Here is a 24,891-nt window from a genome sequence, read left to right as displayed (position 1 = left end):
GGTTTTATATTTTGATTTTATTCTGTAAACCGCCCTGATACTTGCGGGTATAGGGTGGTTAATTAATTAATTAATTCCATCTCCTGCTATGATCTAGTAATTCCCTTTCCATAGATGCCTGAGTTTGTTTGTACCCAGTAAGGTTTCCCTTTCCCTTTCCTCTTTTCTATCAATTGCAATACATTTTGTAAAATAAGTAAGATTTAAAATACAGTTTGCAATTACAGTGGTACCTCGGGTTAAGAACTTAATTCGTTCCGGAGGTCCATTCTTAACCTGAAACTGTTCTTAACCTGAGGTACCACTTTAGCTAATGGGGCCTCCCGCTGCTGCCGCGCGATTTCTGTTCTCATCCTAAAGCAGAGTTCTTAACCCGAGGTACTATTTCTGGGTTAGCGGAGTATGTAACCTGAAGCGTCTGTAACCTGAAGCGTCTGTAACCCGAGGTATCACTGTATTATTTAGCACAATATCCTGTTGTTCAGAGCAAAAGTCGAAAAAGCCTGTACCTGTACCTGTACCTGTACCTGTACTTGTACCTGTACCTGTGCTTCTTCCTGTAATACAGCCTTCTGCAACCTAGTATTTTTCATATGGTTTGGACTACAATTCCATTAGTCCCAGCCAGCACAGTTGTCTGGTTCAGATAGGAGTTGTATCCCAAAAGATCTGGAGCACCCCAGATTGGGAAAGCTTCTGTAACAGATCATGGCCCATGCCTGAGGCACCCAATCAGCTTCACATGGGGCATGGCAATACAGATAAAGCACTGTACACCACCATGTGGGAAAAATGCAAGGCTGTGTCTTTTGCCATGATTAGAACATGTCTGGAAGTTGCAGCTTTACCTATGATGTTACGTGCAGGCGTTTACTTTCCCAGCTACTCTATATGGATAGGCAGCTGAATGTGAGGCTATCAGGGGTGAAGTCAGCAGACATTATCCCATTCCTTCTCTCAACACATTCATCAGAACATCTGCACAGATGTATTGGGTATCTTAATGCGTGTAACGCAGCCTCACATTGATGTTTATATAAAAGCCCACATAAAGTATAGCTTAATTTCTGCTGAGTTTGATGCAAAAAACCCAGCTAATTAAGCATTTTAAATACACATGACCAGTACCTATTGGAACAAGGCATTTATATATCTCTTACTGAACAAGTTGCTTCCTTCTGCAATAAATAAATAAAAATCTCATTCTATATGTGTAATGCCTGCCTCTGTTAAAGTTTGTTGTGGTTTTAAATGCCAGTGCAAAGAGGGTAAGATTAGCTTTAAAGTGAATGTGATCTTTAGAGATATCCACAATCTCCAGTTACCGCAGACTTCCTGCAGTACGGGCAGACTAGGTAAATATATATCTTTTCTAATGAGGCACGGTATAGTTTTTAAATGGTTTATATCTAAGTTGTTCCTAGTTTTTATGTACTGCTGATTTCTAAATATCCCATTATTTGTACCATATGCTCCTCTGAAGTCATTGTTTAGCAGCGCAGCAAAAGAAATACATAAATCTGGCAATGTAGCATGAGTCTGTGATTTTATTTCAGTCACTGTCAATCAACTACCATTCATGTAAGTTGGAATCGGAGCCAAAACATGTAATTAAATCATGGATGATGTCCTGGGATGATGGGGGGAGGGGGAGGAAAATGGAATACTCCTGTAGACAGTGCCATGTACAGTTTACATTACACATATTACCAGATAAGAAGTAAGGGGGGGGGGCACTGTAGAAGGAATTTTCATGACAGTGATGGTTCAAGGTACTGCATAACCAATTCTGTGTCTCCACTGTGGGGTGGGTGTGTTTTTCCCTCCCATTCAAACAGCAACCCACCATCCTTTTCCCCTAACAGTACATGGAGAAATCCACTTTTGGAATTCACTGGATGAGGAGCTTATAATCCTCCAGGTGTTGTTGAACTCCAACTTCCATCAGCTGCAGCCAGCATAGGCAGTGAACAGGGATAATGAGAGCTCTAGTCCCTCAACATCTGGAGGACCAGAGATTACCCAGCCCTGATATAAAGAAAAATACTCAACAATGCAACACCTTGTAGGAGCTCTGTACATTATGTCATTATGCAGTATAACAATAACAGTATCGTAGCGATGTAGGAATAATAACAAAACATTAAAATATTCTGTTATCTTTCCCTTGCAAACAATGACGGTATACAATAAACCACCAAAGGAAGCATAAAATGGGGGCTCAGGCAAGGGACCCATACAAACACCAAAATGGTTGCCAGAGCCACTAGCTGTTAGAAAAATGTTATGGTTATTACTGGGATATGTGAGAATGTGGTTTGTGTCGTCTAAAAACTACCGCCACGTATATATTCTTAAGCTAACTTTTTCTGTTCCAAATTGTCAGTTTGGAAACACAATACAGCCTTGTTTATCTTATAGTGTATGAGTCACATAAATCTCTTTGGTAAGCAGTAGCTCAATAAACAGTCCTTTTTGCTTTAGGGTAGGGGCCAGGTTGTAGGCTTGGAGTGGGAGAAGAGAGGGTTTGGTATGTGTGTTATTAATAGCAAATTGCTAATAAATTTGCGGGGGAGTGTGCACAGAGAGGATTCCCTCCCCCAAAAAAAAATATATGTGGAGTGCTCACAAGAGAAATTTGAAAAACCAAGAACATCTATGAATTGCTTAGTGGCTGCCCAGTTGGTAACTCACCTCTAATACACCTTGGTAAGTCCTTAGAGGGGAATTAGCTGTGAACCTCCAATACGCAGGCATCAATGCAGCCTGTCTCATGCCCTTAAGCAGATGTTATTTGTTGCTGTAGGGCAGGTTTGGGCAGACTTTGGGTTTGCCATATTTGCTTTGTTTCCCCACTCTAGAACTCCTAGTATCTGTCATTCAGATCCAGGTGTAAAAGACATATGGTTAGGTGTACATTCCAAGCCCTGGGATTTATTTTAAGTACCAGAACTGAACCAAGCCTACATTCCTTTCACATCAAAGTCCACTCCTGGCTTTCTTTCTTAATTTCAAAAGCATAATTTAGGTGCAAAAATCATGTTGTTGTGGTTTTGTTAAACAATTGGGAGTCAGAAACTCTTAGTGATCTTCTATAAATACTAGTAGATCCCAGTCTAGGGCAGTATTCATCTAAATATGTGCACAAGTAGAATGACTTCCGCTTGTGCAAGCGGATTTCCTCCCTACCCCGATGCACCCTGGACCGCCCCCAAGGCTGGTAGAAAAATATTCCATTGCAGAAGCAGAAGTCATTCCACTTGCCCAAAGTGCTACTTAGTGCTGCTTTGAACACAGCCCAAGGCCAACTGGTACATTCTGCCTCCCTGTTTGTGAGGGAGAACTAGAACTTGATCTTATTTTCCCCCTGCCTCTTTTGGTTTAATATGTATTACACATTTGATTTTAATATATTCTGCTCTGAGGTTGCTTCAACAATGAAGAGCAGGTAATAAAAATTTTAAGTAAAAGAATTAAGAGAATTAACTCATAATCACAGTGTCTTCTGGGTTCAAAATATATTTGAATTTTGTATGCTTTTTTGAAGTTATGCATTAAAAATAAATTATTCCAATTGTTTCAATCACATTTTTTAAAGCTTCTGTAAATCCACAGGCAGTCTGCAAGGAGTGCTGGTGCTGTTTGATATTAAGAGAGAGTGAATGAAATACATTTAAAACTATCATTTAAACAGTGGCTACTGTGCGTATAAAATAACATGCCTTTGCACCACATGGAGTTTTACAAAATATTCCCAAGCTGCCTTCCAGCTTTACACATGTGGCAGTCTCTTCGCTTGCAACCGAAATGGGGACACTACTGGAATGGAACAAAGTAGCTACTTAACACATAAGGCTTTTTACACATTGGGCTTGAGTGGAATTTGGCCAGGAAACTTGGGTTAATGCCTCTGCTCTCAGTAAAGTTTTCATGGGATCTTTAGCATCATATTTTTCAGCTTTTTCTCTGCATTTTATGTGGGTATAATTTCCAGGTGCAAATAAGTCTGTTACATTTTAATAGCCTAATAATACAATGCAACAGAAAGTTTAGCATTAATTCAATTAATTTCTACAGGAATTAGTTAGGACTTAACTTTGGCTGGGTTGTGCCTTAAGGCTACGGTCCACAAATTGCATTCTCTTGTATATTTGTGCAGTAGCCCTGCTGGTTTTAATGACACTTGTCAGCATGCAGCCTGGTGCTATGCGTGGGTATTCAGAAAGAAAGAAAGAATGAAAGAAATCCTTCTGTGTACAGTGGGGCTTCCTTCCAAGTAAGTGTGAATAGGATTCCAGCCACCTGCCTCAAATTGGACTCACATAGAACTGACAAGGGACCACCTAAGGGTTGCTTTCTCAGTACGTCTCAGGGGAGATGTAACACCAAACAGTGTTTTGGTGCTACATGTATAAGCTAGGAATAAACTTTGGGCTCATTCACACTGTCCTAGTTTGTGGCATAAGAAGAGCTAAAAGGCCCATATAGTCATTTACACAAGATGTCTCTGGGGCAGATGTCTCTGGATACCCCAAAAGCAAAGTACGAAGGCATATGGGGTGAACTATGTAGCCATTGATAGATTTATCATCTTGTGAATTTGTCTAATTCTCCTTTAAACCATCTAATCTAGTATCCATTTGGTGACAGAAAATTCCATAAACGTATATATGTATTGCTTTCTTTGACCCTGAATCTACAGCCTAACCACTTGTACGTTTCACTGTATGACCCCAGAGATCTAGTATTATGAGAGAGAAAAGAAATCTCTCTCTACACTTTCTCTATATCGTAGATGTCTATAATTTTTTTTTGTCATGTAAAATTTTATGTCTTTCATGTCCCCCTTTAGAAAAATGTGACTAGCTCGCCCTTCAGCACTGTAGCATTTCCTTGTAGAGGAAGCTTCAGCACCCAGAGTAGTCTGGTTGCACTAGTGCAGCACTTCCCAAACTATGTTCTGTGGACCAACAGTGGCCCACAAGCTGCATTCAGGTGGTCCACAGCATGTCTGCATTCACTATTAAGGTTGATTTCAAATGGTATATTATTGCTTGTTTTTTGAATCCCATAGAATTCAAATTGTGACCTGATAAAATTCAATATAAGAAATAAAAGAAGCAATGCAATACAATTAAAAAGCATACGGCATCTGGCACAGTGCATTATAATTGCTACAACGGGCAGAAAAATAATTAAGTGGTCCGTGAAAACCCTCAGCTATTTTCAAGTGGTCTGGGAGGGGGAGAATTTATGAACCACTGCAGTAAAGAATTAGGCTGGACCTACCCCGACCTTCTAAACATGATTAGAAATACTGTTCTAAAATGTCACAGGGCATACTGGTAAATTGAGAAACATTCCTTGCCTTGTTTTGTCAGTAACAAGCAGTTTCCCTATTGCTGGTTGCTCTGCAGCCCCCTCTGGTGTCACATTTTAGCGACACATTATTATCGTTACATGCAAAACGTCATATTTCTATCTACATTATGAAAATTGTTCCTTAACTCTATCTTAACGTTATAAATCGTGGGTGTAGATCCACCCTTAGTGAGGCAGGACTTCCCTTTGCAGAAGCCATTCTTCTATGTGCTTGATAATCTCATATTTAGTAATGCTTTCCACCAATTTATGTGGAACAGATGTTAAGCTAATTTAGGGTTGCCATATTTCAAAAGTTAGAATCTGGACATAAAAGTTGTTGAGCTTTTTTATATATACCAATTTTCATTTATATTTTCCCCCCCTTGTTTGTTTTAAGGCTTTTAGCAAGTCTCCCTCCTTCTTCCCCTTATTGTTGTTGTTGTTGTATTGCCAGAGTTGTTATTCCCTTTGTTCCTTCCTTTTTTTGTTGTTTAAATTTACTGAAGGAGACATTCTTGCCTCATGTAGCTTTAAGCAATGCTCTTTGTGGGGCAGAAGAGTAAAAATGTGATTGCATATTTCAAGGAGCCTGCAAGGGTCTCTGCAGAAACCACTGCTATCTTTAAACTACAGCCTCCGGCTTGGTAAGGACCACCCTTTCCACATCCTGCGTGCTCCTCAGCACCAGTTCCTGCCCTCTTCACTTGCTACTCTCCTCAGCAGCCCTTGCACCTTACACACTGTAAAAGGGTTTAGGTATAGGGTGAATGTTGTGGTGAATGTTGTCTGTATTATCCTCAAGGGTTTTTACTCCACAGCCCACACAACCCTTAATGTTAGCAGGGAAATAGCGTATCCAGGTTCAGTGAAGCCACAGGTAGTGGAGCAAAGATATGGTGAAGTTGCAATGAGTACAGTACAACCATATTGCGTTACAACAGACCACAACTTTATTGATTACAGATGTCAGCCGGTTTTGGCACAGGTATTGGGTCTGTATCCCGAATTAATCAGCCTGCTGCTGGTTGATTATTTAGCGGGGTTAACCAGGGTTAAGTATTGCCCTTGACATACATCAAATTGGGGACCACCATTTTGGGAGTGCTATGGCCCATAAGCCCTTATCTGGACTTCTGGACAGAGACACCTCTCCCTGGATCCCTTTAATGGGATACCCCGATTTCTTGGACTGGGGCGTGGGGCTCCCGATCCCCCCAGAACCACCTTGACCAAGGATTGAGCCCAGCCCCTTATCCACCACTGAAGTCAGCCCCTTCATGCTGACTCGCTACCAAATTGCTCACATCTGCATCCAATCCCTAATGCAGTTGTGAATGCCCAACAATCAAACCTTGGTGACTGTTGGTGACAATTTTAGCTCATTGGGTCTATACAGGGCCCCATTATCAAATTTGATACCCCCCCCCCGTTGCAACACTGTGTGTTGCATCCCTCTGCTCATTTTCTTCTATGCACAGGTGGCTCATATGGACTCTGTGGTTCTGCCTTTCTAGCAGTTCTGACCACAAAATTGTCATCAGTGGGTGTGCTGCGTGCAGCACCTGAAGGTCCGCTGCTGCAGTAAAGTTTAGGTTGATGACTTTCCTGGTTCCCCGATCATTTTCTCTTAACTGAATGATCTGAGCATCCAGCAGGCCTACCACTGCGATGTGAGATGTCAGCCAAGGTGATGTGAGATGTCACATGTTATATGAGCCTGGGCATCCAAACTGAAGTTCCTCTGCAGCTGGTCAGCAGTCCTTACCAAGCACAGTTAGCAGCGATGCCAACTTCAGGAAAAGCGTTAGTGATCAGAGCTGAGTGCTGAGAGTAGCTTTGTTTTCCAACAGCTCTTGCCTAGTGTCTCTGTTGTTTTGCAGAGAAAACAAATCACAGGTAAGCCATAGTTGAGAAGATGCCTGCCTTCACAGTTAAAGTTAAACCATAGTCAGTGGATCAGCAACAAACCTTGACTTATTTTATGAACAAGCCCATAGTTAAGGCACTGTACTGGGCTCAGAGGTGGGACGCGGGTGGCGCTGTGGGTAAAACCGCAGTGCCTAGGACTTGCCTATCGCATGGTCGGCGGTTCGAATCCCACGGCAGGGTGAGCTCCCGTCTTTCAGTCCCAGCTCCTGCCCACCTAGCAGTTCGAAAGCACCCCTAAAAGTGCAAGTAGATAAATAGGTACCGCTTTCTAGCGGGAAGGTAAACGGCGTTTCCGTGTGCTGTGCTGGTGCAGGCTTGCCAGAGCAGCTTCGTCACACTGGCCACGTGACCCGGAAGTGTCTCCGGACAGCACTGGCCCCCGGCCTCTTAAGTGAGATGGGCGCACAACCCTAGAGTCGGACACAACTGGCCCGTATGGGCAGGGGTACCTTTACCTTTACCTTTACTGGGCTCAGATGTAATGCTAAGTCAGGGTTTATTAACTAAGGTTTATTTAACTGTGGCCTAACCTGATATGCAATCCAGGTATATTCGGGTTTAATTATAAAATTGTCTCTTCTGTGTTGTTAGCTGTTCCTTGAAACACTATTACTTAGCAATCTCTCTTCCATAGCATAAATGAAGAAATATGCTCCTTTTGTATCCACTCTTGTTAAAGCTACTCTGAGCATGCAACCATATCTGTCACCCCTAGTTCTGTGCTACTTATTACCTACGTATCTATTTTGATTCCATTGAAACAACCAAGTAAGATGTTTAGTATTTAATTGAAAGCATAAATTTGAGGCAACTAAAGGGGAGGAATGTGAAGCCCTAGGAATGGTGGCCAGACCTAAGCTTTTAACATACCATTTGAAAAATCTGACTTTACAGCAGCATCTGGGAACAGTCTTCATGTTTCCTTTATCACTTTAATTCCTTTTGTATGGAACAACACAATTTGGAAATGGAAAAAAACAATGGCATGTATTGTATTAGTCTAAAAAGCACTGTAATTGGAAATGCTTGCTTCACACTGGAACAGAATTACATCTCCTGCACTTATCTTTTGTGCACCAGCCTCCTGTTTTATCGGCATATGAGCTTGAACTTAGGAAAGTTGGATGAGTGCTTGTTTTTAACAAGGGCATCTTCATGTTTGCAATATTAATGTTTGGAAATCTTACTCTTCTGCTCACTATGGCACTATCTAAAATGATAGTTCTTATCAGGGTGGTTGGATTCTTTCCCCTGTGTCCCTGTGGGGGGAAAGCTTAGTTACGCTTGATTTTGCGTGACTGGATAAATATGCACAAAGCACTCCTTTGAATGTTTAAAATATAAGCTGGTTAGTCATTGTGCAAGTTATGGTTCTTGGTGGTACAGGCGGGAGGAATCTGTGGCCTTCCAGAAGATGTTGGACTCTGTCTCACATCCCCAGCCACCATAGCCAATGACCAGGGATGATAGGAGTTGTAGTCTAACAATATATGGAGGGCCCAGGTTCCTCTGCCCTATTGCATCACTAGGGAGTAATAGCCTAGGAAGGGCCAATCTGTGACCCTCAAATTGTGACCCTATCTGTGAGCTGTAGTTCCCATCAGCTCCAGCCAGCATGGGCAGTGATAGAGCATTATGGAAGTTGTATTTCATCAACATCTGAAGGTTACCAGCTCTAGGCCTGTCTTGCCTTCTGTGAAATGATCCCGGAGAAGGCAGTGCATAGATGGACTAATAATTGTCAGTTCCATAATGAAAGGTCTGCTGCTGGGGGGAAGAATAACATGAACATAAGGTGGATGATGGTGCATAGTTGAATGCCAGGAGTCATCCTTGGCACACTGAAACTCTTCAGAATTTAACATTTCGGGAAACATTTATTTAAATTAACCTGCATGACTTAATCCATTCAGTACATTGGCTAAATAGTAGAAACTTTTAAAGTTTGCTGTCCCCCTGGTAACCAAGAAAATAGAGCGCTTCATACACAATAGCAGATCAAAGAAACTGCAGCACTGTATGTTTCTACTGGGAACTGTTTCTGACAGAGCACAGATGCACAGCAATGAGCGCCTTCCCTGCTAAATTACCAGCTGTTGAACTGTAGCCAACAGCAAAAATTGGGTCGTGGTGACATTTCTTTATTGTGCTAAATTAATGTTCCATTATCTTATTTACGATCTTTGTTATTATATTGCCCCTAAGGTCACTTCCCTGATTTTACAAGGACACAGACACTGTCAGGCGTTAAAGAATGGGATTGAGTGGCCAGCAATCAGCCTTTTGACCTTTTTCTCTGGTTCCTATTCCTCGCTTCAAATGTAGAAGGCATATTATTTGAAGCTGGCCATGTAGGCCGTACAAAGAGATAGCTCCAATGTTTATTTGTTTGTTTGTAGTTGTATTTAGATGATCAGATAAATAACCAGAGTGGGCTTACATCTGGGACATCTGTGTCAACATTGTATGTGCTGGAAACATTTCTTTTTTTCTGGTTAGACTTGCAAAGCAAATTCTAGTGGCTATCGTCATCTGTAATCTGTGGACTGTATTCATATGGATAGGGAACATAGACATGCAGGTGCTGGATTCCATGCTCCTATCCCTGACTGAAGGACCACGCATGCAAACAGGTGCTGTGTACGTAGTTCTTGGCTAGATTTAGCTGCACACCTGGAATTGCAAACATATAATTGGAAAGGGCATTAATGAGTTCTTTGGAAAGATATCAGGGGGTTGAATTTAAACCATCCACTCTCTTCCCAAACAGCCAATCACAGCTATCACCACTTATCTATGCAGAACTATGTGGGCCTGAGCACTGCCTGGTGAGCATGTGTTTAACTGGATTGCTGCAAGTAAATTTCTGTCTGAAGTGGTTTTGTTATTCCTCCTAGCTCCCCTCCAAAAATAATATAAACACTGGTGTGGGCTTTTGTTCTCCAGAGTGGACAATATAAACAACATTCCTGATTGTAGGTACAATTAATATTTGTATTAATTTTGAGGTATTTTTCATTTTCTGGAAAATTATTTCTTGCATGTTGTGTGAGGGGCTCTGTTTTACCAGTATATTTTTCTTAGGAAGGTCATCTACCTACCTACTTAGCAATAGTTGAGCCAACTGAAATGACAACCATTAGGTTGAATGCATTAACCCAAGGTAGTACTTTTGTGTCCATAGCACACATACAAGATTTTCAGTAGATGCAGCTTCTCCCTCCATTACAGTTATATTGTATTTATTCATTATATTTATATCCCATTTTTCCTGCAAGGAGATCTGGGTGGCGAACATGGTTCTTCCTCTCCCCATTTTCCGATCTCACAACAACTGTGTTATGGCTGGAGCCTAGAACCCCAGACTCCCTGGTCATAGTCTAACACTTGAACCACCAGCTGTGAGAGAACAGGCTTCTAAAATCTTCTTTTCTGCATAACAATTAAAAGTACAGGCTCCTGACATATATTCCGCTTGAATGAGAATCATCTAATCCAGGCATGTCCAACTCCCAAGAGACTGTGATCTACTCACAGTGTAAAAATACTGACAGTAATCTACCCATTTTCATTGCCAGGAGTTGTTGAGCTTTTAACTAAGGCAATCACTAAACTTGTTGCCACGATCGACCGGGGGCACCTCCACGATTGACCATTCAATCGCGATCAATTCTAATCCAATCTCCTGCAATGCAGAAATATGCAGCTGTCCCATACAGGGATCGAAAATGCAATCTTGGTGTTATCAGTGCCACACTTTAACCTACTGAGCTATCTAGGCTCAGTTAAGATAGAACCAATTGCTGCAAGACAGATTTATTAACCAGCTGCCTTCCAATTTTCCCAGTGAGTTTTGAGTTTTCCTAATGAGTTTTGTTAAGAACGTAAGAAGTTACTATGTGCCATATACTGAATCAGATGATGTAGCTTCAGTATTGTTTCTGCTACGATGAATGACAGTCGATTTCTAGACTTCCATTGCTCCTCCAGATGACCTTTTTATAGAGTATTCATCTTGGGAGGAATGTTTTTGCCAAAAATCTCAGAGACCTCATCAGGAGGGCTTTAAACTGACTAATGTGGGGGAGGGAGACAGTGCTCCTGAAGGTAGGAGTCTATCAATTGATGAAGATGATCATCCAAATGTCATAGACCAAATGGAGCAAACAGCACGCAGACCTAGTGGTGGGAGGAAAAAATCCTTAAATAAGAGACACGGGGGAATGATTAATGGACTTTAATGTCTGTACACTAATGCGCAAAGCATGGGAAATAAACAAGATGAGCTTGAGTTCTTGGTACAGCAAACTAAATATGACATAATAGGCATCACTGAAACCTGGTGGGATAAGTCCCACGATTGGAATGTAATAATGGAGGGATACAATCTATTTCAGAGAAACAGACCAGACAAGAAAGGAGGAAGAGTGGCGTTATATGTCAGGGATGTGTATACCTGTGAAGAGATCCAAGATTTAGAACCTCAAAGCCAAAGTGAGAGCATTTGGGTCAAAATTAAGGGAGAGAAGAATAACAGAGACCTCATTGTGGGAGTTTACTATAGATCCCCAAGCCAAACGGAGGACATAGATGATGCCTTCCTGGAACAGATGGCCAAGCATGCAAAAGGAAGGGAGATAGTAGTAATGGGGGACTTCAATTACCTGGATATTTGTTGGATGTCAAACTCAGCCAAGAGCATAAGGTCAAACAGATTCCTCACTGGCCTTGCAGACAACTTCATTGTCCAGAAAGCGGGAGAAGCAACAAGAGGAACAGCCATTTTAGATCTGGTCCTAACCAATGTAGATGACCTGGTTAGTGGGGTAGAAGTGGAAGGATCATTAGGCGCGAGTGATCATGCTCTTCTGAAGTTTACTATACAGCGGAAAGGAGCAGCCAAGCATACTAGGACTCAATTTCTTGACTTTAAGAAAGCTGACTTCATAAAACTTAGGGAAGTGCTGAGTGAGATCCCATGGACAGTAATACTAAAAGGAAAGGGAGTTCATGATGGCTGGGAGTTTGTTAAGAGGGAGATAGTAAAAGCACAACTTCAGGCAATACCAATGAGACGGAAACATGGAAGGTGCCTAAAGAAGCCAGGGTGGCTTTCTAAAGAACTTTTAACTGAGTTAAGATTAAAAAAGGATGTGTACAAAAAATGGAAAAGGGGGGAAACCACCAAAGAGGAATTCAAACAAATAGCCAGCACATGTAGACACAAAGTCAGAAAAGCTAAAGCACAAAATGAACTCAGGCTTGCTAGAGAGGTTAAAAGCAACAAAAAAGGCTTTTATGGGTATGTTTGTAGCAAAAGGAAGAACAAAGAAACAGTGGGGTCACTCAGAGGAGAAGATGGTGAAATGCAAACAGGGGACACAGAAAGGGCTGAACTCCTCAATGCCTTCTTTGCTTCAGTCTTCTCCGATAAAGAAAACAATGCCCGACCTGAAGAATTTGGAGCAAATGATTCAGCAGAGGAAACACAGCCCAGAATAACTAAGGAGATAGTACAAGAATACTTGGCTAGTTTAGATGTATTCAAATCTCCAGGGCCAGATGAACTGCATCCAAGAGTATTAAAAGAACTGGCAGATGTGATCTCAGAACCACTGGCAGTCATCTTTGAGAATTCCTGGAGAACAGGCGAAGTCCCAGCAGACTGGAGGAGGGCAAATGTTGTCCCTATTTTCAAAAAGGGGAAAAGAGAGGACCCAAATAATTACCGCCCAGTCAGTCTGACATCAATACCAGGGAAGATTCTGGAGCAGATCATTAAGAAAACAGTCTGTGAGCACCTAGAAAGGAATGCTGTGATCACCAATAGTCAGCATGGATTTCTGAAAAATAAGTCATGTCAGACTAACCTGATCTCGTTTTTTGACAGAATTACAAGCCTGGTAGATGAAGGGAACGCGGTGGATGTAGCCTACCTTGATTTCAGCAAGGCATTCGACAAGGTGCCCCATGATATTCTTGTAAAGAAGCTGGTAAAATGCGGTCTTGACTATGCTACCACTCAGTGGATTTGTAACTGGCTGACTGACCAAACCCAAAGGGTGCTCATCAATGGTTCCTCTTCATCCTGGAGAAGAGTGACTAGTGGGGTGCCACAGGGTTCTGTCTTGGGCCCAGTCTTATTCAACATCTTTATCAACGACTTGGATGATGGACTCAAGGGCACCCTGATCAAATTTGCAGATGACACCAAACTGGGAGGGGTGGCTAACACCCCAGAGGATCACACTTCAAAACGACCTTGACAGATTAGAGAACTGGGCCAAAACAAACAAGATGAACTTTAACAGGGAGAAATGTAAAGTATTGCACTTGGGCAAAAAAATGAGAGGCACAAATACAAGATGGGGGACACCTGGCTTGAGAGCAGTACATGTGAAAAGGATCTAGGAGTCTTGGTTGACCACAAACTTGACATGAGCCAACAGTGTGACGCGGCAGCTAAAAAAGCCAATGCAATTCCGGGCTGCATCAATAGGAGTATAGCATCTAGATCAAGGGAAGTAATAGTGCCACTGTATTCTGCTCTGGTCAGACCTCACCTGGAGTACTGTGTCCAGTTCTGGGCACCACAGTTCAAGAAGGACACTGACAAACTGGAATGTGTCCAGAGGAGGGCAACCAAAATGGTCAAAGGCCTGGAAACAATGCCTTATGAGGAATGGTTTAAGGGAGCTGGGCATGTTTAGCCTGGAGAAGAGGAGGTTAAGGGGTGATATGATAGCCATGTTCAAATATATAAAAGGATGTCACATAGAGGAGGGAGAAAGGTTGTTTTCTGCTGCTCCAGTGAAGCGGACACGGAGCAATGGATCCAAACTACAAGAAAGAAGATTCCACCTAAACATTAGGAAGAACTTCCTGACAGTAAGAGCTGTTTGACAGTGGAATTTGCTGCCAAGGAGTGTGGTGGAGTCTCCTTCTTTGGAGGTCTTTAAGCAGAGGCTTGACAGCCATATATCAGGAGTGCTCTGATGGTGTTTCCTGCTTGGCAGGGGGTTGGACTTGATGGCCCTTGTGGTCTATTCCAACTCTATGATTCTATTATTCTCTATGATTCTATGATTTGCTTGCACAAAGCTTATGTGGAAGCTATATCTGGTCTTTATTGAGCATTCATTCAGCTTTGTTGTATGACAGTGAGCATTCATTCTGTAGTATAACTCCGTTTACTCCAGAGTAAGGTGGAGGTTATTTAATTCAGACAGAAGTTTGATTCCATATGTCATCAGACATGACCCTGAGACCTTTCTGATCTGCTGTGAAGTATCATTACACGCTCCCATCACAGCAGGGCTAGAATGACTGTGGAATGTTCTTTTTGCCTTTCGAAATCAAGCTGGGGTTATTTCAAATAGCTTCTATTTTTAGAGACTCTTTGCCCATTCTGCATTTTGCAAAGCATATACAAGAGCAGAGGTGACTTTAGCCAGGCCTTTGAAACCTGATTATTATTTTTTAACCAACCAATATGCAATTGATATTTTTACAGCTGTCATTATAGTAGTAGTGTGTTTCTATGTTGTACAGCACATTTTCCTGTGAAAGTGTGGGTTGTAAATATTTGAATACAGTGGTACCTTGGGTTAAGTACTTAATTCGTTCTGGAGGTCCGTTCTTAACCTGAAACTGTTCTTAACCTGAAGCACCACTTTAGCTAATGGGGCCTCCCACTGCTGCCGCGCCACCGGAGCACAATTTCTGTTCTCATCCTGAAGCAAAGTTCTTAACCCGAGGTAATATTTCTGGGTTAGTGGAGTCTGTAACCTGAAGTGTATGTAACCTGAAGTGTATGTAACCCGAGGTACCACTGTAAATAATTTTTTCCAACTTTGTATAAATTTTCATCCCTTTTAAATTTACTTTGGGTAGTTTTCGACCAAGTTTTATTCAGAGTAGACTTGGTGAAATCAATAGACCTATCCTAGTCAGGTTCGTTAATTTTAATGGGTCTAGTTTCGGTAAAACATGGTTGAATACCACTCTTTATCTTTCTTCACTTTCCTAACTCAGACCCAATTGGCAGTAGGAGTGAGGCAGACCTGCAGAGCTACCTTCCCAACACCAGCATTGGTCCAGCTTACTGGACAGGAGCTGGAGTAGGATAGGGTGGTGGTGAGTTTGGTCTACACAGATGAACCAATGGAGCCAACCCAGTGCTCCCCCTGGTGCATTTGCCTCTTAACCATTCTGCTTCACCCCAGCACTGTCCAGGACAGCTGTAACAATACTGGTGTCCAGAGGTTGGGTCTACACCAGTAAATTAGTCATTGTTACTAATCACTGGTTGAGTACATGAAGGTTCCTGCATACACCCTTGTGTATTCACATGATGCTGCAAAGAAGAATCCACGTACTGGACAAAGCCATATTGAAAAATATTTCAGCTGGAGTGTTTTTCCTTTTTTCTATCACCTGCCGTGCTTCTGTGTCCCACCAGGAAAGGAGTCTAGGCTGGTGGGCGCAAGGGACAGGGCTTCCTCAGCCATGGCCCCAAGATTTGGGATAACGCAAGTGGTGGTGGTTTCTCTCTCTCTTCAGTTTTGCAACTTCTCTCTCCAGCTTATCTGGAAGATGGCTCCATAGTAAGTCAATAAAAAGACATCCATTCTTTTGTTGCGATTCCTACATCACAGGGGATTGGATTAGATGACCCTATGATTCTCTGATGAGAAAATCACGGGCATAGAGCTTAATACTCCAGGTTCATGGGGGCTCACTACTTCAGATCTTAGCTCATCACTGATAGCAGTAACATTAAGCAGAAACACAGATGGTCCTTGCCCTGTTTTCCTAAGAGACCTTCCTTTTTAGTGGTGCGCAAGACATACAACACAAAAGCTCACACTCTGCCCATATATGATGAACTATTTCTTGTACACCCATTTTCCACACTAGTTTGAGGCATGTGGCTTTTGGGAGTGAATGCTGAGAGAAGAATGCTGCAATCTGATAGCAGAATCCTTTGTGGTTGTATTTGTCCTCTTAGCTTTTGTTCTCCATGGTTTTCTTTAACCCGAAGTGCCTGCAGGCTGCACTCTTGTTTAAGGGCTGTGATTTTGTCATGGTACATTCTGAGGGAAAATTATGGATTAGTCATGGTTGGGTTTTTTTGTTTTTGTTTTTGTTTAAGTTATGGTGAATTTTAAAAAAAGTTATCAGTATTCAACTTGTGGGTGCATGCATGCATGCACATTTCACACCAACGGACAGACAAGTATACGATGCATATTCCACCCACCATGTTTCTAGATTTCATTTCTAAACCAGGTTTGAGGTTCCACATTGCGTGTATTTGCTTCCTTTGCCCTCTTCTTTAAGATTGATCTGTAGAACAATATAACTTGACATATTAGTCCAAATGTTAAGCTGTTTTCTTGCTAGCTGTATCTCTTATAAACCTATATCAGTGCTTATAATATTAGCACTTGAGCATCTTTCCAGTTGAAACTTTTATTTAGTTATTGTTTTATATAACATTTTATCCCCTATTTTATCCTCTTAACAACCCTGTGAGGTAGATTGGACTGACAGAAAGTTTACCCAGAATGCTTTATGACTTATTGGAGACGTGAATCTGAGTCACTATAGTGAGTCTAATCACTATACTTTTCTACCTTTATTTTGCCCTCAGTTTCCTTTGTTTATTTGGATAGCAGCCCAAAACATTGTATCCAGGGGAAATGATTTATTTAGGATATGTAGAACTCTTTTTCTTTGTCTCTGTCTTGCCGGTTCAGACACCTACATTATGCATGTTTGTAAGGAAACCATTTTTGCACATCTCAGTCCTCTTCTCCAGAAAATGCATGATTTAATTCTGGAGAGGCCACATTGTTAGAAGAAAAACTTGACGTTTCATGTTCAGCAGTGATGCTAACATTTAACTGGGATTGCATCATTCAAATGAAATCATTGATAGTTAAATAAAGTGATTGCCTTGGCACAGGGACCTGATGTTGAGGTTTCATCATGAAGAAGAATAGGACAGAGTGACCTCTGTGTATTATGTATCATTCTCGCTGTGGAACATTGACTGCATGTCTTTAAGCAAACGTAGGCTGCAGCTGGACGAGTTTGGCAATAGGAAAGCTTAGTTTTTGGCTTTGTGGGAAAGGATGGAGGGGCATAAAATGTTTGGGTGTGTGTTGTTTTTTGAAGAATATTGATAGTAGCGGATGGGAAGTATCATAATTACTTGCTGAATTATGTGAAGGTTTTGTTTCTCTTTACAAAGAGCCCATTGTGGTCATGTAAATGGCCATTATGACTAAGCAAATTAAACCCTGTAAGGCATCTGTTCTTTTCAAAACAACAACAGTCAAAACTGCTCTTCCTACATTTCTCGAAAGTATTGTAGACAATGATGAAGCCAATTAAGAAGAAAAAACTGGAGTGCAACTAAGCTTTGGAAGTTTAATGTGGTTTAAGTTGCACAGCACATTAAGGGCATAATTTTGCAATACTTGGGATACAATAAAACCATAAAACCCTGCCCAGCATTGTCCCTTGTTAGAGGTGTTTTTCAGCATATGTCACCAGAGAGCAATTGCGCAATTAAAAATGCCTTGGATCCAGTGTCCTTGCAATGAATGGAAGGGTTCCATCAATTTGAGGAAAAGGCTATGCAGTGGAGACTCTTACTGGAGGAAGGGAGGTGGTTTTTGCTTATCCCCTCTTCCCTGTCCAGCCTCCCCTGCCACTTCCCAATGTTCCCAATGCTCTGGTTACATCTCACTTTTCAACTAGAGTTCTCAGAGTGGCTAAAGACGGCAGGTACACCAAGTCCTGTGCTCAAAAAAGCCAGCCCCATAGGAGCAGGAGCTGGCAACCATTCCAGAGGGTCGTTGACTCTATGAAGGTCATTGAGGAGACAGTTGAATTGAAGCAGGTCCTGATGTTGCCTTTGCTCTCTTCTTCCTTTCCACAGGACGGTTGGGAGATCTATGGAGATGGAGAGTTCTGGGGATTTGTAATGACCACTTCCAATACGAAGTGAATGACAAATGCTTAGTACTTTTCCAGGTCTGATTTCACAGACCACTGGAGAATTATTTTCTTTCTACCCCTTCCCATCCAAACCTCCAGTACCTCAACCAAATCCACCAACTATTCCTCCAACTGATACCCAAAATTCCTACCATCCCACCCATGCTGATCCTCCAGTACCAATCCCTGACAAGTGGAAGAAGGGAAAAAAGGCAGAGTCCTCCATCAATTCCCTCCAATGACTGGTATGCTTCATGAATATACAGCATACCAGATACCACTAATGGGAGTGGGGGAAGACTTATTGCCAATCTCCTAACCCAGGCACTGACCAGACCAATACCCACTTAGCTTCAGCAAGGTTGCTGTATCATGTGCCTTGGATCACAGCTCAGTTGCAGACTCTCCAGACCATTATACCATATAAATGGGGGTTTGAAGCTGAGAGAATGATTGAGGCTTGCCTAATGATTTGGGTTATGTGTATGTGTATCTGAATCAGGGACTTCCCAGCTTACTGAACATTTTTGTAAAGTGAGGATGTAATCCAAGAGCCTAGCTTTGTCAGCGTTGCTTAAACTTAAGTTTTTCTTCTCAAATAAACCCAGAAAGTAGAGTCAGAAATGTAGTAGTGAGTAAACAATTATCTGGGGTAATCTGTATCAATTACCTTTATGGTTTGGGTTTTATCCAGTTCCAGCTCTGACTCAGTTCATATATGCATGCATGTCATTACTTATATCCAGGGTACTTTGGCTTATCTGAAACTTTGACAATCATAATTCCAATAACTCATTCGTTTGCAAGATTCCCAGAGTTACACACAGCGATAATACTTAATATTAAAGCTGTTGCCCTTATAAATACACTTAAAAGTATTGTGAACAGATCAGGACAAAAAGTCAATTTCTGTTGAAAAAATGAGTTAAGGTATCCAGTTCAACGTCAGTCTCTGAGTTTTATATTTAATTTTAGAAGCCATAACTAAATGTTTTAATTTGACATTATTCTTAACATCATGCTAATTTGTTCCAGATGTCCCTACAGAGCCAAACGCTGCAATTTTTGCATAGAAAGTATGTGCATGGGTGATTTATTCCGAAAGAGCTTCTATTTTACTGCATTTTATTTCTTCTCAATGAAGCACTTAACAACATGGTTCTCTTTAAGGCTTTTACTTAATCATATGGATATAATTTTTTTCAATTTACATTTTTAGTTCTTTAGTGGTGGACACGGGACGTTTCTTAAACTCGTCAGATTAAATGCACATGTCAAAAGCATCTTGTATGCAAGTCTGAAGCACTTTCTGTTGCAAAAGCCTTCATAGAAGATATAGAAGTGATTGTGGTTTGCTGCTAGGTTGTGGAATAGAGGTAAAAGGACCATGAAAACGTCAATGATTCCTCCTCACCAAATATTACATAATCATATATGACAATAATGTAAGTTCGCTCTTTTCATATAAAAAAAGCACAGTACATTGTGAACACTTAAGACATGGGGAAAGAAGGGCCAGAGAAAAGCACACTAATTTTTTTTGTCATTTCTGGGCTGATGTTCAACATTTCAATTTAAAACCTATTTCCGTTGGGTTACATTTCCAGTTTTTCTCTAATATGATCTTGGAAAACTTTGCAATTAAGCAGATATTTTTAGAGCTGCATACGAAATGTGAGATGCTTCCAATGTGAAACCTGCCACATTTGAACATATTGTACAGCCGTTACTATACCTAGAAACGCCATTTCTGAAAAATTCCAAGAATGTCATCTGGCTCTGCTCTTTGGAAATGTGGCACTCATGTAATGCAGTTCATCACAAGAAATCACCATGGACTTGTGGGACTGTAGGAAGCTGAGGAACAACATCCAGGAGAGCTGTCCTTTCTCCCTTTCACTGTGTAGACAGTCAGCATGATTCTGAAATTGTTTAATGCTGTGCTGAAACCTGTCCCATAAGTTCTCAAAATGTTTTCACCTGCAAAAGAGGGATCTGTTTTTCTGCATCTTTTTTTTTGGGGGGGGGGCACATATTTACAAGTGCTCACATGAGACATAGGCGTTTCCTCAACACTGCTCCAGAGTTTCACTGTTATCCTTTATAGGGAACCATAGGTCATGGGTGTCATTGAGAAGCCACCTGATCAGGTCATACTGCGATGAGTGATACGGATACAGCTCATAACATTTGCAAGTACTTAATATGTGATTAATTTTTATAGTCCTTTCCAACAGCTCAAGGGAACGTGGAGGAGCGTTGGGGAAATTTGCATGTCATGTCAAAGTAGCTTGATCAAGCAGTAGTTGCTCACTGCAAACAGGCCATTTTTGAGCAACATGTGGTGCGAGACAGCTGAGATTGACAACAACAGGACTTGAACATTTGGTGGTAACCAGCTCTCATTGCTCTACCACAAGCTATGGAGGAGAACTTCAGTTCAGTTTTCAGTGGCAATGTATTTTCACTTTATCTTTATGACATCTATTCAGAACTGAATATAACTTCTTTATGCTGCCATGTCCTCAGTATCTCCAAACCCTCTTGTAGTTCCTCCCACATTTATTAAAAAGCTGTTCTTCATCACTTTCTGCTTTCTATGACAGGCAGAAATATTCAGAGTTCCCTAGGAATAGGCATTGCTATTGAAACAATTCTGTGAATTGCAGCTCTCTGAGAGGAATAGGGGTCTTTTAACAACTCACAGCCCAATTAACGAACTACAGCTCCCATGATCCTTTTGGGGGGGAAGAGCCATAACTGTTTAAAGTGGTGTGATACTGCCTTAAATGTATAGTGTAGATGGACCCTAGGAAAAATTGCAGTTAAAAATGAATAGATGTAGTTGGCGAATAGGTGCTAAAAAGCAACACTGTAATAATGTTAAGACAGGCAGGCCCTGTTCCAGAGTAAGAATAGCTTGCCAGTACTGTGTGACCCTTTGAAGAATGAATTCTGTTTCGAAAAAGAAAAAAAGTATAGCTACACTGACGAACTGAGAGTTCTGAGATGAAGATAAGAATCCATAGGTTCTGCTGTGGAAACAAAATGACCTTGTAATCATATGGGGGGGGGCATTTCCATGTTCCTTGAAAAACAGTTCTAGAAGGCCTTCAAAGGGCCCAAAATCTCTGGAGAATTTTTGGTGGGCTATAAGATGGAAGAGGGAAAAAGCAGGAGTGCTCTCCACTTGCTCAATAGGACATTTGGACTCAAGCAATTGTTTCCCATATGCCATGCTATAGAAGTTTCATCCAGTATTCGACATTGTGTAGGTACACGTTTTTTGGTATTTCTCCAGAGGATACAGATTTTATTATTTCAGAAATGACAAAGTCCCTTTTGCACAGAGAAATGAATGGAGAATATTGTATGGGAAGAAATGGGGCCTTTGAAGAAGGCAGTGGAGACAGGAATGTAAACACAGCTACTTGCATAAAACAGATTCTATTTTGAAGAAAACCATTAAACCTTGTCTGACACCTGTGGAATCAGATTCACAGAAAGACACTGTATAGAGACAGAAAATTATTGAACTTCTTCAGTTCAGTATTTTCCAGAAAAACATATTGAATAGCATAGACATTGTAAGAATATTGCAAATGTAAAGCTCACTACAGGAGGAGTTTGCCTGACCTCCTGTTCAAATTTATGTGGAAATCGTATCTGTGTCCACACTCATTTAAATTTTTGTCATGTTTATATTCCTCCCTTTCTTCCCAAAAGGTGGCCACACCTTATATGCATCCCAGCTTTATTTCTCTTTACACACATTTCTCTTTAACTTAGAATGAGTTTGCATTTAAAAGCTAACTTACCAAATTCATACCTTCCAAAATTGAAACACAGGTTTCAAAATATGCATTTCTTTGAATTTTGTAGTGCAGCTACCCAGCCAAGTGACATGCACCAATTTCATATACTAGGATATATTGGTCATCTTACTCTTCCCCTCTTGGTTTGCTTTCATTTGCCCCTTTCTTCAGTTCTGTCAAGTTTCCTTGTATAAGAAAGTATTGCAGCAGCCCTTTTTCAATTAGGTTTTCCTCTTGCTTGCTGCAATAAAACTCCAGATGTTTTGGGACTTCATGGTTCTCTGGATATTCTTTTCCTTTATTTTAATTTTCTTTTGTAACATGCCACACATGTGGTATTTTGTCCTTTTAAGATGTTGTGCTATGCTAATCAGCCCATTTTTATTCTTTTTCTGTTCCCTTTGTTGTCTTTATTTTGCCTTTGGTATATCGGTTACAATACTTTGGAAACTTTTCTTAATCAAATCAGATTTAAATTAATGGGAAGGAGGTGGGAAGAGATTTCAGAACTGTTAAGTTCTTTTAAAAGGAGCATGTGCTGGAGATTTTCCTTGTAGAAGGTCCATACTTTCCTTGCACAAGAAGGGAGGCATACCTGAGTGGTGGAACATGTGCATTGTTTTGATGAAGTCCCAGGTTCAAAGGTGCGTCTATGGCTCAAGGATCTCAGGTAGCAGAGCTGGAAAAGAATCTTGGTAGAACTATTTTCAGTTAGAGTATATAGAACTGAGACAAGCAAATGTGCATATGCAAGTTAGCTTTGTGTACACTAATAAGTCTACTCTGTTCCTGTAGCTTAAGCAGAGCCTTTGATTCATGCTGGTAAGTCTTCTACCAAGTTTTGTGTCAAAACTTTTGTAACAATGGAGACATGACTTTTTAAGGGCCCATTCTTACAAATACTTCCATGAGCAGTTATAGAGATGCCAAAGGCAGCATTCATAGAAGTCTGGTGTTTACCTGGTTATACTATCAAAGTTACCACATCAGAAGAGAATACCACAATAAAGTAACCTTTCCCTTGGCAACAGAGAAAAAAATGTGGAAAGGAATTAAGCAGATGATTAGATGAACTTCAGTGTTCAATAGGGTTTCCCAGATGCCTCTTATTTTACAGTAAGTTTCGCAGTTTAGATAGCAATGCATTGCTCTAGAATAATTGAATTGTAGTTGGAAGGGACCCTGAGGGTCATCTAGTCCAACCCCCTGCAATGCAGGGGTATGAGCAACTAGACCATATATGACAGGTGACCATTCAAACTCTGCTTTAAAATCTCCAAGGAAGGAGAGTCCACCACTTCCCGTGGGACTCTGTTCCACGGTTGAACAGCTCTTAGTGTCAGAAAGCTCTTCCTGATGTTTAGTAGGAATCTCCTTTCTTGTAACTTGAATGCACTGGCTTGAGTCATAATGGGCACCTCAAATCTGTGGGATGTAAACACAGGAGCAGTCAATGACAACATTCCTAGAGTGTACATGTTAGAACATAGGGAGGGATGTTGGTCCAGCAAGCAGGTAAACTTCCTGGGGACGGACTTCCTCCGCATGTGACCAGAGGTGGGTGTGGCCTCACCTGTGCAGGTAATGACAAAAGCACAGGGCAGGCAGCCACTCTCTCTCTGCCATCTTCCTTCAATGAGGAAACATCTAAGGATGCTCTCTTGGCTCTCAGCCAAGAGAGGAGATAAGGACTATCTTGCTACAAGATAGATTCTGAATGTATGTAACCTTTTTAAGCTGTCTGCCTTCTGGGATCATATTGTGAACAGAACATGAGTAAACTCTTTTATACTTTTATAAAGACTGTGTTCGTGCCTTGTATTTTAAGAGGGAACAAAAGGGGAAATTACCAGAGTAATTATTATAGAGGTTCTAGCGAACCTGTGCACACGTTACCGTTGCGAACATAAAGGGGAATGTCTATAAACTCTGCTGATATTTTGGGAACTTGTTAGCACAAGTTGGCTAAGGATATAATTAGTCAATATAATATAATTATAATTAGTCAATTATATCCTCTCCTGTACCCCAAAACATTCCCACAAAATCCACAGAACTCTGTAGGGCAGATTTCTCAGTTCTATAGTAACCCTTGTTTGGAGCCACAAAGACTTTAGGTCCTGGACTCATCCAGCTGGAGTGAGGGGCCAGATATGGACCAGCACTAGATTCCTTTGCCTCTGTTACTGGGTGCTGGATCTTGCTTTTGTCAGCATTTTGTTGCCATGGCTAAATAGGAGAAAAGGGGATTTGGGTGCATCTAGTTGAAATTAGTAATATGAAGCAAACAAACATATGCTTTGTTGTTTTATTACAAAAATTAAAAGTCTACAGGACTGGATAGTCAGTCATTAATAAGCTGTTCTGTAATTTGCAGTTTACAAATGTATCCAAAGGCTTAGGTGATATAGAGGGTTTCCAAGCCATACTTGTATTTTGTTTCAGACTCTCAACATAGTCTTGCAAACATCTGAGCCACATGAGCTGCCTGTTGAGTCCTGTGAAATTTTATTAACATGCATACATGTTATGTTTTCAGACTTGGCGGTGGGGGTGGGGGTGGCTCATGTCCTTTTTAAAAAGAGATTCTAGCATTCGAATCAGTGGTATATATATATATATATATATATATATATATATTTGTTTTCGTAGATTTTCACGGGTACAGGAATGCAGGTTTTGGTGTCCTCGGGTGTCTTCCCGTGTAAAAGTTGGGGTGTCTAGGCGACGTTTCGACGAGGTCTCACTCGTCATCTTCAGGCTGGTGCTTTCG

General features: G+C 41.2%; 2 protein-coding genes across 8 annotated transcripts in view; one reads left to right on the top strand and one right to left on the bottom strand.

Moving 5' to 3' along the window:
• GLIS1 (GLIS family zinc finger 1) overlaps positions 1-24,891 on the top strand; it is a 195,595-nt gene that overhangs the window by 124,260 nt on the left and 46,444 nt on the right. The gene's annotated exons all lie outside the window — the stretch shown is intronic.
• The window catches only part of LOC310709958 (doublesex- and mab-3-related transcription factor 2-like), a gene marked incomplete at its 5' end in the record, with an annotated part of 80,442 nt that continues 73,292 nt past the window's right edge, over positions 17,742-24,891 (bottom strand). The window contains 2 exons of one of the 2 annotated variants that reach the window (XR_014527719.1): positions 17,742-18,258; positions 22,714-22,809. Of the gene's footprint in view, positions 18,259-20,325; positions 22,810-24,891 lie in introns of those variants that run through there. The other variant, XM_083510135.1, reaches the window with a different exon arrangement.

The sequence above is a fragment of the Podarcis liolepis genome (assembly GCF_965112155.1).
Source record: "Podarcis liolepis genome assembly, chromosome: 6".
In the NCBI taxonomy this organism is placed as follows: Eukaryota; Metazoa; Chordata; class Lepidosauria; order Squamata; family Lacertidae; genus Podarcis; species Podarcis liolepis.
The sequence above is the reverse complement of the archived record's forward strand: the minus strand, read 5'-3'. Positions and strand labels throughout refer to the sequence as shown.